Source organism: Lolium perenne, chromosome 7 (assembly GCF_019359855.2).
Source record: "Lolium perenne isolate Kyuss_39 chromosome 7, Kyuss_2.0, whole genome shotgun sequence".
NCBI lineage: Eukaryota > Viridiplantae > Streptophyta > Magnoliopsida > Poales > Poaceae > Lolium > Lolium perenne.
In genome coordinates, this window is record NC_067250.2 from 13,844,402 (window position 1) to 13,859,277 (window position 14,876).

Genomic DNA, 14,876 nt, shown 5'->3' on the forward strand with positions numbered 1-14,876 from the left:
ACGGTGAGCTCAAAATTTGGGCCGACTCATCCATCCTCGGGCCTGGGCCGGCCGGTACGACCGTCCACCAATGTCTTAATTTGAGGATATAATTTTCCTTAGAGGAGCAATACTGCTAGCATTACATTAGGATAAGGTGAATATATGACTCTGTTTAAGGTATTTTACATTAATATATCAAGCAGTATTGAGTGATTATTGAACTTGTATTCCACTATAAGAAAATAGGAGGAAAAGGTGAAACTATTCTTGAATGTGGGCATGTTCATATCTAGTTTTGTGGTTCTGTTCATACAAATAGCACACTTGCTTCATTTGGCTGATCAAAGAAATTCATGGTAAATATGTAGTTGGTGTTAGTGTTGTGCTTGCTAGGTTGCTTGCTGGCTGCTGCTGCTATATATGTGCTTGCTTGCTGCTGCTGCTTCTAGGTTGCTTGCTTGCTTGCTGCTGCTGCTAGGTTGTTAGGTGCAGGAATACTCTCTGTAATTTTGATTTCACAAAAGGAGTTCATAGGAATGCAGCTAGTTCTTTGTAGTTTAGTTTTACCATTTATTTTGTTGCGTATGTAGCAAGCAAGGAAGGGGAAAAGATGTTTTAGTTCATAAAAAGAACAAGTTCATTCTCTGGTTTAGTTCACACTAATTAGCAGATACCTGGAGTATACTGACTTTGAAATTTAGTTCTCTGGTTTGAAATTTAGTTCTAACCGCTGATGCTAACAGTGTTCATTTTGATGTTTACAGCACTAGTTGTAGCAGCACCTGACCGCCACGTGCACCTTGGAGCAGCAGCTGGAGAAGCACGCCGCGCCGCCCTCGATCATCATAGCTTCTTTTTTTTAGAGGTGAGGTGCTGCTAGGTGCATGTGCTAGGTAACTCTTTTATTTTTAGAGTTCAAAGCTTACTGAATTTTTATTTTGAAAATTTGCAAGGGTTGGAGCAGGAGCAGGAAAAGCACGGCGCCGTCGCCTCGATCGCTAACGCCGCTGCAGAAGACCGCCGCCGCATCCTCCAAGGTAGCCCGTGACTTCGCGACTCACGGTGAGCAACACCTTAGGTCTCCCCGCTTGCCGGTGCTGGTGTGAGCTGCTGCTGGTGTTGGCTGCTAGCCGCCGCCGGCTGATGTCGCCGGTAGTTGTTGCTGGTGTTAGCCGCTGCTAGCTACTAGCTGTTGCTGCTTGTTGTTGATGCATGGTGCTAGCTGCTGCTGCTTGCTTGCCGTTGATGCATGCTGCTGCTTGCTCTTGATCTGTTGCTGCTGCTTGCTTGCTGTTGGTGCTCACTGGTGTATATGGTGTCATATTCTTGTGCAGGGATCGACAGAGTTGCCCATTATCGCCGAAATGTTGATTCATTTCCGTTTCGGCGAAATGGGGCACTCATATGTCCATAAATTAGCATAGGTCATGCCCAATTTTTCCGTGAAATCTTGCGCTAATTTTATGCATTTTTTCCTACTTAGTTCGAACATGGCCAACAACGAAGAGGCCGGCGGCAGCGGCAGCAAGCCGTTCTGGATGCTAACCGATGAAATTGAGGTGATGGAGTCACAACCTCGCCGCGACGACGGCGAGGATGATGGCCCCGATCCAGAGTACCGAGCGGACGATGCCGCCGAGGATGACACCAGTGATGGTGCCGCCGAGGATGACACCACGGATGGTGCCGCCGAGGATGACACCGGCGCACCGAAGAAGCTACGGAGGGAGCTGTCGCCCGAATGTGCTCAGCACCGTGAAGCAAGCATTCACCGAAGTGAACGCCACTGGCATCCAACGGCGCCCGATTTAGTCAAAGGGTACTGCCCAACTCGGGTGCATCCTCCGGAGCACGGTCTCGATCAACACCGAGAACCTCAGCATCCCGACCGAGCGAATTTGCGCACCCTCCTCTTCAAGAAGCTACACGAACGATACGAGTTCCCGGTGGACTGCTCGTAAAAGCGTCTCATGCGGAACAAAGTGCACAATGCCGCCCTCACGAAGATGAGCACCGCCCTCGCTAGTTGGAGGACCCGAGTGAAGAAAATGATTAATAATGGTGAGAGTTACGAGAAGATCAAGGAGTCAAATCCCTCGATCACCGAGCAAGACTACGCTGATTTCAAGATCAAGTGCGAGAGCGAGTCAACGTCGGATTCTAGTCAGTGGGGGAAGGACATGCGAAAACTGAACTTAGGCACCCACAAACTTGGTCCCGGCGGTTTTAGGGTGGCGCAACCGAAATGGGACGCCGCGGATGAGGAGCGTGTGAAGAACGGCCTCGAGCCCCTCCTCCCGCAATACACAAACAAGCAAACCAGGAACTTTCTCCTGGCCCGGTACCGTATTGACCCGAAAACAAAGGAGCTCACCACCACTCCGGATGTGAAGGAGTTTGAGGCTCTTCTGGTAAGGAATGCACCCGCTTAATTAGCTCCTTTATGGTTGCATTCTTATTGTTGAATCCAAATTTCTAAATGGTTCATGCATGTTCCTCCCGTAGGCTAAGGAGATCGCTACGGAAAGTGAAAAGGAAGCTAGTAGCGGCGCGGGGTCCACGAGCTCCTCGCAAGGTGCCCCTTGGGACAACCCTTTAAATAGGGCGTTGAATGCCCACAAGAAGAGGGATCCATTGAGTAAGCCGACGTCGGCTGGTCGTGTGGTCGGCGAAGGATGCTCTATGAAATGGTCGTAATACTATAAGTCGGGGAAAAAGGAGAGAAAGGCCACCATCGATGAGAAGGAGGTCGCACAGCTCAAGGCACAAGTTGCGCAGATCCCGACATTGGTCGAGGAGCAAGTGCGGCAACAAGTGCAACAAATCGTGGAGACCCAACAGAGGACGCAAAGACAGCAAGTGGAGGACCAAGTGGGCACGACGCTTAGCTCCCTCATCCCTACCTTGGTTGCCGGTCTGGGCGCGTGGTATGAGGGAGGAAAAAAGGGGCCTCCCCCGGTTCCCAGTTTCACGGGCAGCAACTCCCACAGCGTGGCGCCATCGGTGAGTCCGCAGGCGGCAACAATGGTGTCTCCGGCGGCGCCAACATTGGTGGCTCCGGCGGCGCCAACCTTGGTGGCTCCCGCGGCGCCAACCGTGGTGGCTCCCGCGGCGCCAACCTTGGTGTCTCCGCGGCGCCATTACTTCAGCTCAATGCACCCGTCGCTGCGGATAATACGCCGCCCGGCACCGCGCCAACAAGCGGCCACTCCATCAATTGCACGCCCGCCGCCGGGCGGTGCCTCGACCTTAGCCGAGCTGGACGCCATCACGGTAACCAACCCTTGGCCAATGACTTCCATATATATCCTTGCCTTTGACTAGCTAGCCATCCCTAACGCCCTACATGTTTTCCGCAGAGCTCCGCCGTCGACGTCCCATGCACTCTCCTGCAGTTTGTGAACGGCGAGTTGATCGATGTTGCCAAGGCCAAAATTGTTCAACCGAGCAACCGTCGCTTACACGGTAAACCCATGCAACCCGACGTGTATAGGATTCAACCGGTTCGGTGCTTAGCGGCTACGACGACGTGCTACCTCCCTTTCAACCCCATGGTGCCGACGAAGATGAGGTCCTTACCCTCCAAAGCATTGCTTCAATTGGTCCATGGTTTGGCCAAAGAGCCGTATTCGTTTGGGGGCGAGGGACACCACCCCACGTACAAGACCCCAGCCGTGCCGGCGCCAAGCCATGGCAAGACCACCCCAACGGTGCCGCAATCAGCTGATGTGGACATGGCTGATGTGGACATGCAGATGGCACAGATCCGAACGATGGTCCTGGACGAGGACAAGACGTTCGCCAACCTGGACTGCAACTTCGATTTTGGGGTGATGGACTACGATCTCGCAGCCAACCCTCTCAAGCTGCCGCCGAGGGGAAAACCTATTACAACAAGCGGCGCCTATTCTGTTCTCGTGAGACGCCTCCACCGCCGATTTCACCGAGACTCAGCCGATAGCCGAGGTGAGAAGTGTTATCAGTCCTAACACACTCGAAGAAGGCTTGCGAAGAGGAGAATGCAGTCCCAAAGAAAATGAAGCCGAAGGGACGGAAAAGAAAGAAGAAGGATGACAAGTCTGCCAGCCAGCCGTTACCTATCCGTGCTCAGGACGGGCCACCAGTGCCCAAGAATATAGAGGCGAGGGTGCATGTGTCGGGTGAGCGGATGCTAGTTCAAAGATTGTACGATGCTGCACCCGGTCCTATGCGATCTCTGGTTGACGGTGTTATGTTTATGGAGGAGCGGCGTCTCAGGGAGAAAGATAATGGATACCCAAAGGTATGTTGCCAAGGTGCCCTCGGGCCATGGCTTTGTCGATAGTGGCTTCGCGGAGAATATCTTCCTGCGGTATGATGACATCTTCGCCATGCTGAACAGCTTATCCGCTGCACTACACCTTCATTCGCCTATACTCGCCAGAAGGCGATGCGGATCATTAGAAACAAGATCCCGGACATCGCGATAGCCGACCCCTTCTACATGCGTGCCGTCCACTTGACCACCGCCGGAGACCGGGCAGTCGCGAGTGGATACCTCAAAGACTTCTTTCTAGCGAACCAGAATAAGTGTAACATCCTCCTGCCTGTATTTCCCGAGTAAGTCACCCCGGCCCTCACCGTACCGTTCTTAACTCGTGATTTTTTTAGATTTCAATCGTCATGTTCTTAAACATTATGTGTTCTACGCAGAGACAAAACCTGCACACTCATCTCCATAACCCCGAAGCATTCCGTGGCCACATACCTCGATGCGGACGGTAAGTCAACCACGGACTACACGAATGTCAAGGCCGTACTTGATGATGCTCTCAATGGCTACGTCAAAGCGAAAGGCAACATGCAGAGGCCAAATGTTAGGTACGGGAAGCATGTGTTCAAGCACCAAACAAAGTTTCCCTGCGTCAAGAAGCCGCCTTCTAGTAACAAGGATGCCTACTACGCCCTCTATCACATGGATAAGTTCATACGGGACCAGCAGCAGCTTACGCTACCTGAGCATCTCGTAGACCGGGCCAACAAATTGGCGCGGGTCCCTGACGACGGCATCAAGCAAGACTTCTTCCGCATCCAAGTAGAGTTTTGTGAAATCATCCATCAAGATGTCGTTAGAAGCGCGGGGGAGTTCTTCGCCGGCTATCAGCCGTCAAACAGTGACATAGACACAAAGCTCCAAATGCAGGGTGACGACTACCGCTCATGGATGTGCTTGAAGAAAGGCGGCGGTTTTATCCACGCTCCGAGAAAGTCTTGATGTGCGAGCCTAGTTATGTAGTTGTGAACTAAAGACGAGCTTCTGTTGTAATAAACTTTATCCAGCACTTTACTTGCTATTAATTACTAGTTCGGCTATGTTTGTGAACTTATATATATGGCTCTGTCGTTTTCCGCACTTGATTTGGTCGTTAATTTTGTTTGCATATGCCGATGATTAGAATGGTTGGTCACTTGTACACTTGGGGGTGGAGCGAGCGAGCCTGGTGTGATGGCACAAATATCCATGTCTTGTGCATCCTACCTGGCCTCGCTCACTCCATCCCTGAATGTTAAAATTTGTTTTGACCAACAATGTATGAGGCATTCCATTTAGTTCATAGTAGCTACTTATCTCTTGTTTGAGTTGGCACTTCTTAATTGCATTTGGCCGATGATTAGAATGTTCGGTCAACTATACACTTGGAGGAGGGGCTAGTGAACCTGGTGCGATGACACAAGTATCAATCTCTTGTGCATCCTACTTGGTTTCGCTTACCCCTTCTCTAAATGTTAATATTTGTTCCGGCCAACAAAATATGAGGCATTCCATTTAGTTCATAATAGCTACTTGTCTCTTATTTGAGTTGGCACTTCTTAACTGCATTGGCCTTTCTTCCATTTTAGTGCCAATGATTAGAATGTTTGGTCAACTGTACACTCCGGGGTGACGCCAGTGAGCCTGGTGTGATGGCACAAATATCAATCTCTTGTGCATCCTACCTGGCCTCACTGACGCCATCCCGGGATGTTCATATTTGTTCCGACCAACAATGTATGAGGCATGCCTTTTAGTTCATACTACTTGGATCGTTTTTGAGTTTGCTCTTATTCGTTGCAAACATCTATGAGCGCGTGCACTAATGTTTCTTTAGCTTGTGCATATGTACGCAGATATGACGTGGTATGTCGTGTACAAGGGCAAGGTTCCCGGAGTCTACAACGACTGGGAGGAGTGTCGGAGACAGGTTCACCGTGTTAGCGGTAACAGCTACAAAGGGTACACCACTAGAGCGGAGGCCGAAGATAGATACGCACGCTATTTGGCGGGAGAGAGGACGGAGCGGAGGAGGAACCGGATGAAGACCACTATTATCGGGATGGTGCTAGTAGTGACTCTAGCTCTCTTCTATGTGATTGTACTTTAGATGATCGATCTTGTCTAACCACTAGCTCATTTGCGACTTTGTAACCCCGTAACTTGCATTGTAACCTCGTAACTTCTCTAATGTGAAATCTTGTGAATCATGTGGGGCTAATGTGAAGAATTATGTATGGATAAGTTGTGCTGTTGTTTATATGTGTTATGTATCCTGTATTGTGCTATTGTACTGTGATATACAACCTGTATAAATACCTGTCAGGATACAAAAAAAAAATTCGAAATTCGTAGCAGTGGCGCACTAGTGGCCCATCAGTGGCGCACGTCCACTAAGTAGCAGTGGCGCACTGCGCTGGATCCAGTGGCGCACTGCCCTGTGATCCCCTCCGAGACTGGCAGTGGCGCACCAGGAACCTCAGCAGTGGCGCACGTCCTGAAGACAGCAGTGGCGCACGTCCACACGCAGCAGTGGCGCACCGCCTCGCTGAAACAGTGGCGCACGCGAAACAGTAGCAGTGGCGCACCTCGTCTAGATAGTGGTGGCGCACTGCCCTTGACCAACAGTGGCGCACCACTTTGGAGTAATAGTGGCGCACTGCTGGACATCTCAATGGCGCACCACGCAGTGCGCCACTGGTATCCAGGCTAGTAGTGGCGCACCCCTAGTGCGCCACTACTAAGAGTTAGCAGTGGCGTGATAGCAGTGGCGCACTAGTGGTGCGCCACTGAAGGCTATATGTGGTGCGCCACTGATTGCCTTTTTCCTAGTAGTGTCCCAACGGACGCGTGCTGTACGCGTATCAAGCTCTTTTTCTGGCGCCGTTGCCGGGGAGATCAAGACACGCTGCAAGGGGAGTCTCCACATCCCAATCTCTTTACTTTGTTTTTGTCTTGCTTTACTTACTACTTTGTTTGCTGCACTAAATCAAAACACAAAAAAATTAGTTGTCAGTTTTACTTTACTTGCTATCTTGTTTGCACTCTATATTAAAAACACAAAAAAAATTAGTTACTTGCATTTGATTTACTTATTTCAACATGTTTCCTTTTAATTTCACCGTAAAAGATATACCGGTGGGGCAAGGGTCTATAATTGGAAGAGATAATATAGAAGAATTTTTCACCCATGTTAGTATGCATGAAGATCTTAAAGATATACCCCTTGCAAAAGCTATCCCTACTTATGAAGATGCCTCTGTTTGTTTGGTACGCATGATGGAAGCTAGATTTATTAGTCTCAACCCCATGATACAACACATGTTTCTTACACTTTCTGATATGGAGAGGGGAGATAAGAGAGATTTTGTTCTAAAAGTCTTAGTGCGAGAATTTGCAGATATAGCTAGAGAAGCTATAAAAAAATTTAGTAAGCATGATAGGCTTGGCATGATCACCGATTTTAAAAGAACACTTGAAAATATGGATATGGATAGAATTAAGTATACTAATAATGTTAATAATGGTGGGGAGATTAAAGCACCAATACCATGTAAGCTCCTAGCAATGCATGAGGCACTAGAAAATAACTATGCTTGGCTTGTTCCTGAAAATTTGTTTGATGAGAGTAGCAAGCCCAAGACTAATGAAAAGGGAGCTGCTGAAACTTATGTATCCAATATACTATGCATGGTTGAGAAAACTCCACACCCCGCTGTAGATGCACCATCTCTTGACAATACTTGATATACACTTTCTGCGCCTAGCTGAAAGGCGTTAAAGAAAAGCGCTTATGGGAGACAACCCATGTTTTTTTTTACTACAGTACTTTTATTTTATATTTGAGTCTTGGAAGTTGTTACTACTGTAGCAACCTCTCCTTATCTTAGTTTTGTGCATTGTTGTGCCAAGTAAAGTCGTTGATAGTAAGGTTCATACTAGATTTGGATTACTGCACAGAAACAGATTTCTTTGCTGTCACGAATCTGGGCCAAATTCTCTGTAAGTAACTCAGAAAATTATGCCAATTTACGTGAGTGATCCTCAGATATGTACGCAACTTTCATTCAATTTGAGCATTTTCATTTGAGCAAGTCTGGTGCCTCAATAAAATTCGTCTTTACGAACTGTTCTGTTTTGACAGATTCTGCCTTTTATTTCGCATTGCCTGTTTTGCTATGCTTGATGGATTTTTCGATACCATTGACTTTCAGTAGCTTTTTGCAATGTCCGGAAGTGTTAAGAATGATCATGTCACCTCTGAACATGTAAATTTTAATTGTGCACTAACCCTCTAATGAGTTGTTTTGAGTTTGGTGTGGAGGAAGTTTTCAAGGATCAAGAGAGGGAGATGATACAACATGATCAAGCAGAGTGAAAGCTCTAAGCTTGGGGATGCCTCGGTGGTTCACCCCTGCATATATCAAGAAGAATCAAGCGTCTAAGCTTGGGGATGCCCAAGGCATATCCTTCTTCATCGACAACATTATCAGGTTCCTCTAGTGAAACTATATTTTTATTCCATCGCATCTTATGTACTTTGCTTGGAGCGTCGGTTTGTTTTTGTTTTTGTTTTGTTTGAATAAAATGGATCCTAGAATTCATTGTGTGGGAGAGAGACACGCTCCGCTGTTGCATATGGACAAATATGTCCTTAGGCTTTACTCATAATATTCATGGCGAAAGTTTCTTCTTCGTTAAATTGTTATATGGTTGGAATTGGAAAATGATACATGTAGTAATTGCTATAATGTCTTGGATAATGTGATACTTGGCAATTGTTGTGCTCATGTTTAAGCTCTTGCATCATATACTTTGCACCCATTAATGAAGAAATACATAGAGCATGCTAAAATTTGGTTTGCATAATTGGTCTCTCTAAGGTCTAGATAATTTCTAGTATTGAGTTTGACCAACAAGGAAGACGGTGTAGAGTCTTATAACGTTTACAATATGTATTTTATGTGAGTTTTGCTGCGCTGCTTCATCCTTGTGTTTGTTTCAAATAAGCCTTGCTAGCCTAAACCTTGTATCGAGAGGGAATACTTCTCATGCATCCAAAATCTTTGAGCCAACCACTATGCCATTTGTGTCCACCATACCTACCTACTACATGGTATTTCTCCGCCATTCCAAAGTAAATTGCTTGAGTGCTACCTTTAAAATTTCTATCCTCTACCTTTACAATATATAGCTCATGGGACAAATAGCCTAAAAACTATTGTGGTATTGAATATGTACTTATGCACTTTATCTCTTATTAAGTTGCTTGTTGTGCGATAACCATGTTTCTGGGGACGCCATCAACTACTCTTTGTTGAATATCATGTGAGTTGCTATGCATGTTCGTCTTGTCTGAAGTAAGGGAGATTTACCGCTAAAATGGTTAGAGCATTGCATAATGTTAGAGAAGAACATTGAGCCGCTAACTTAAGCCATGATCCATGGTGGAAGTTTCAGTTTTGGACAAATATCCTCAATCTCATATGAGAAAATTAATTGTTGCTACATGCTTATGCATATAAGAGGAGTCCATTATCTGTTGTCTATATTGTCCCGGTATGGATGTCTAAGTTGAGAATAATCAATAGCGAGAAATCCGATGCGAGCTTTCTCCTTAGACCTTTGTACAGGCGGCATAGAGGTACCCCTTTGTGACACTTGGTTAAAACATGTGCATTGCGATGATAATCCAGGTAATCCGAGCTAATTAGGACAATGTGCGGGCACTATTAGTATACTATGCATGAGGCTTGCAACTTGTAAGATATAATTTACATGACACATATGCTTTATTACTACCATTGACAAAATTGTTTCTTGTTTTCAAAATCAAAGCTCTAGCACAAATATAGCAATCGATGCTTTCCTCTTTGAAGGACCTTTCTTTTACTTTTATTGTTGAGTCAGTTCACCTATCTCTCTCTCCACCTCAAGAAGCAAACACTTGTGTGAACTGTGCATTGATTCCTACATATTTGCATATTGCACTTATTATATTACTTTACATTGACAATATCCATGAGATATACATGTTATAAGTTGAAAGCAACCGCTGAAACTTCATCTTCCTTTGTGTTGCTTCAATACCTCTACTATGAATTATTGCTTTATGAGTTAACTTTTATGCAAGACTTATTGATGCTTGTCTTGAAGTACTATTCATGAAAAGTCTTTGCTATATGATTCATTTGTTTACTCATGTCATTTACATTGTTTGGATCGCTGCATTCACTACATATGCTTACAATAGTATGATCAAGGTTAAGATGGCATGTCACTCCAGAAATTATCTTTGTTATCGTTTACCTGCTCGGGACGAGCAGAAACTAAGCTTGGGGATGCTGATACGTCTCCGACGTATCGATAATTTCTTATGTTCCATGCCACATTATTGATGATATCTACATGTTTTATGCATACTTTATGTCATATTTATGCATTTTCCGGCACTAACCTATTAACGAGATGCCGAAGAGCCAGTTGTTGTTTTCTGCTGTTTTTGGTTTCAGAAATCCTAGTAAGGAAATATTCTCGGAATTGGACGAAATCAACGCCCAGGGGCCTATTTTGCCACGAAGCTTCCAGAAGACCGAAGAGGAGACGAAGTGGGGCCACGAGGTGGCCAGACAATAGGGCGGCGCGGCCCAGGTCTTGGCCGCGCGGCCCTGGCGTCTGGGCCCCTCGTGTGGCCCCCTGACCTGCCCTTCCGCCTACAAATAGTCTTCGTTGCGAAACCCCCAGTACCGAGAGCCACGATACGGAAAACCTTCCAGAGACGCCGCCGCCAATCCCATCTCGGGGATTCAGGAGATCGCCTCCGGCACCCTGCCGGAGAGGGGAATCATCTCCCGGAGGACTCTACACCGCCATGGTCGCCTCCGGAGTGATGAGTGAGTAGTTCACCCCTGGACTATGGGTCCATAGCAGTAGCTAGATGGTTGTCTTCTCCTCATTATGCTTCATTGTCGGATCTTGTGAGCTGCCTAACATGATCAAGATCATCTATCTGTAATGCTATATGTTGTGTTTGTTGGGATCCGATGGATAGAGAATACTATGTTATGTTGATTATCAATCTATGTGTTGTTTATGATCTTGCATGCTCTCCGTTACTAGTAGATGCTTTAGCCAAGTTGATGCTTGTAACTCCAAGAGGGAGTATTTATGCTCGATAGTGGGTTCATGTCTCCGTGAATCTGGGGGAGTGAGAGAAACCTCTAAGGTTATGGATGTGCTGTTGCCACTAGTGATAAAACATTGATGCTATGTCCGAGGATGTAGTTATTGATTACATTACGCACCATACTTAATGCAATTGTCTGTTGTTTGCAACTTAATACTGGAAGGGGTTCGGATGATAACCTGAAGGTGGACTTTTTAGGCATAGATGCATGCTGGATAGCGGTCTATGTACTTTGTCGTAATGCCCAATTAAATCTCACAATACTCATCATATCATGTATGTGCATGGTCATGCCCTCTCTATTTGTCAATTGCCCAACTGTAATTTGTTCACCCAACATGCTATTTATCTTATGGGAGAGACACCACTAGTGAACTGTGGACCCCGGTCCATTCTTTTACATTGAATACAATCTGCTGCAATACTTGTTCTACTGTTCTCTGCAAACAATCATCATCCACACTATACATCTAATCCTTTGTTACAGCAAGCCGGTAAGATTGACAACCTCACTGTTTCGTTGGGGCAAAGTACTTTGGTTGTGTTGTGCAGGTTCCACGTTGGCGCCGGAATCCCTGGTGTTGCGCCGCACTACATCTCGCCGCCATCAACCTTCAACGTGCTTCTTGGCTCCTACTGGTTCGATAAACCTTGGTTTCTTACTGAGGAAAAACTTGCCGCTGTACGCATCACACCTTCCTCTTGGGGTTCCCAACGGACGCGTGCTGTACGCGTATCACCCAGCACCTGTGCGGTGTGCTTGCTGAGCAGGGCACCCTTGCCCAGTTCTCGTGTCCCGGCGCCCATGCTCAAAATGGTGTCGCCGAGCGTAAGCATCGTCATATTCTTGAGACTACCCGTGCTATGATGATTGCTTCCTCTCTTCCGCCGCATTTCTGGGCTGAGGCTTTCGCTACGTCGACTTACCTCATTAACATTCAGCCTTCTGCTGCCCTTCAAGGTGGCATTCCTCTCGAGCGTCTTTCTGGTTGCTCTCCAGATTACTCGACACTTCGTTTATTTGGTTGCGTTTGCTATGTTCTTCTCCCTCCTCGCGATCGCACCAAGCTGACCGCTCAGTCTGTTGAGTGTGTTTTTCTCGGATACAGTGATGAGCATAAGGGCTATCGCTGTTGGGACCCCGTTGGTCATCGGATGCGCATCTCTCGTGATGTCACGTTTGATGAGACGCGTCCCTTCTATCCTCGTCCCACCTCGGGTACTTACCCGGTGGATGATATCTCTTTTCTTCTTTTTCCGGATGCACCCCCTGCTATCCCGTCTCCTCCCCCTCCTAGTCCTGATGTACCCCCTTCGGCGCCATTCTCTCCTCCGTCTAGTCCACCTAGTACTCCTCGTTCTCCAGCTTCGGATCCTTCTGATGCTGTCCCTTCTTCCTCTTCTTCTAGTGAGTTGTCCTCCGTTGATGATCTTCCCCCTTCACGGCCTATCCGTCAGCGTCGTGCTCCAGCTCGTTACTCTCCTAGTCAGTATGGTCTCTCTGTCGTTTCCGAGCCGACTTCTTATCGGGATGTCGAGCGTCATCCTGAATGGAAGCTTGCCATGGCTGAGGAGATCGCTGCGCTTGAGCGCACTGGCACTTGGGATCTTGTTTATCCCCCTTCTGGTGTTCGTCCTATCACGTGTAAGTGGGTCTATAAAATTAAGACTCGCTCTGATGGATCTCTTGAGCGCTATAAAGCGCGTCTTGTGACTCGTGGCTTTCAGCAGGAGCACGGCCGTGACTATGATGAGACTTTTGCCCCTGTGGCTCATATGACTACTGTGCGTACCCTTCTTGCTGTTGCTTCTGTTCACCGCTGGTATGTCTCCCAGCTTGATGTTCAGAATGCTTTTCTTAATGACGAGTTGAGTAAGGAGGTTTACATGCAGCCTCCTCCTGGGTATTCTGTTCCCGATGGGATGGTTTGTCGTCTTCGACGTTCTCTCTATGGTCTCAAACAGGCCCCTCGTGCCTGGTTTGAGCGCTTCGCCTCTGTGGTGACTGCTGCTGGTTTCTCTCCTAGTCTTCATGATCCAGCACTTTTCGTTCACACTTCTCCTCGTGGACGTACTCTTCTTCTTCTTCTCTATGTTGATGATATGATCATTACTGGTGATGATCCTGAGTATATTGCCTTTGTCAAGGCTCGTCTTCGTGACCAGTTTCTTATGACTGATCTTGGTCCTCTTCGCTATTTTCTTGGCATTGAGGTTTCCTCCACTTCTGATGGCTTTTCTATCACTCAGGAAAAGTACATTCAGGATCTTCTTGCTCATGCTGCTCTTGGGGATGAGCGCACAGTCGATACTCCTATGGAGCTTAATGTTAAGCTTCGTCCTACTGATGGTGATCCTCTTCCTGATCCCACCCGTTATCGCCATCTCGTTGGGAGTCTTGTTTATCTTGCTGTCACTCGTCCTGATATTTCTTATCCTGTTCATATTCTGAGTCAGTTTGTCTCAGCTCCTACCACTGTTCACTATAGTCATCTCCTCCGTGTTCTTCGTTATCTTCGTGGCACGATCACTCGTCGCCTTTTTCTTTCCCCGTTCCAGCTCTCTCCAGCTCCAGTGCTATTCAGATGCTACGTGGGCGAGTGATCCTACGGATCGTCGTTCGCTTTCTGCTTACTGTGTGTTTCTTGGTGGTTCGCTTGTTGCTTGGAAGACGAAGAAACAGATCGCAGTTTCCCGTTCGAGCGTTGAGGCTGAGTTGCGGGCTATGGCTTTGTTGATTGCTGAGGTGACTTGGTTACGGTGGTTGCTTGCAGATTTTGGGGTCTCTGTTACGACACCCACTCCACTTTTGTCTGACAGTACAGGTGCTATCAGTATTGCACGTGATCCGGTTAAGCATGAGCTAAGCAAGCACATCGGTGTTGATGCTTTTTACACACGTGCACAGGTACAAGATGATGTTGTTGTAGTTCATTATGTGCCTTCAGATTTGCAGTTGGCGGATTTCTTTACGAAGGCACAGACTTGAGCGCAGCATGATTTCTTACTCTCCAAACTCAGTGTTGTGGATCCACCATGAGTTTGAGGGGGGGGGGTGTTAGATGTATATATTTATCTATTGTAGTTTCCCCATATGTTAGGGGGCTTTCTGCATATGTTCACCTGTACATGTACTATATATTGTGGCCTTTGGCCCCCTGGTAATACAACAAGCATATTGCCCTAACATGGTATCAGAGCCCCAGGTCTCAAGTTCAAATCCTGGCTTTCACATGGTTTTCGCAATTAAGCCTAAAAATTGCTGTTGCCCCCCTTTTTAGCCACCGCTGTTTCGGTGTGCTCTTCTTCTTTCACGTATTGACTGTCTCTTCTCCCGTCACACACGAGTGAGGGTGTTGTGAAGTGTATATGTGGATTGCCTAGCCCTTTCCATCAGTTCGGACTTTTTGGTTCAAG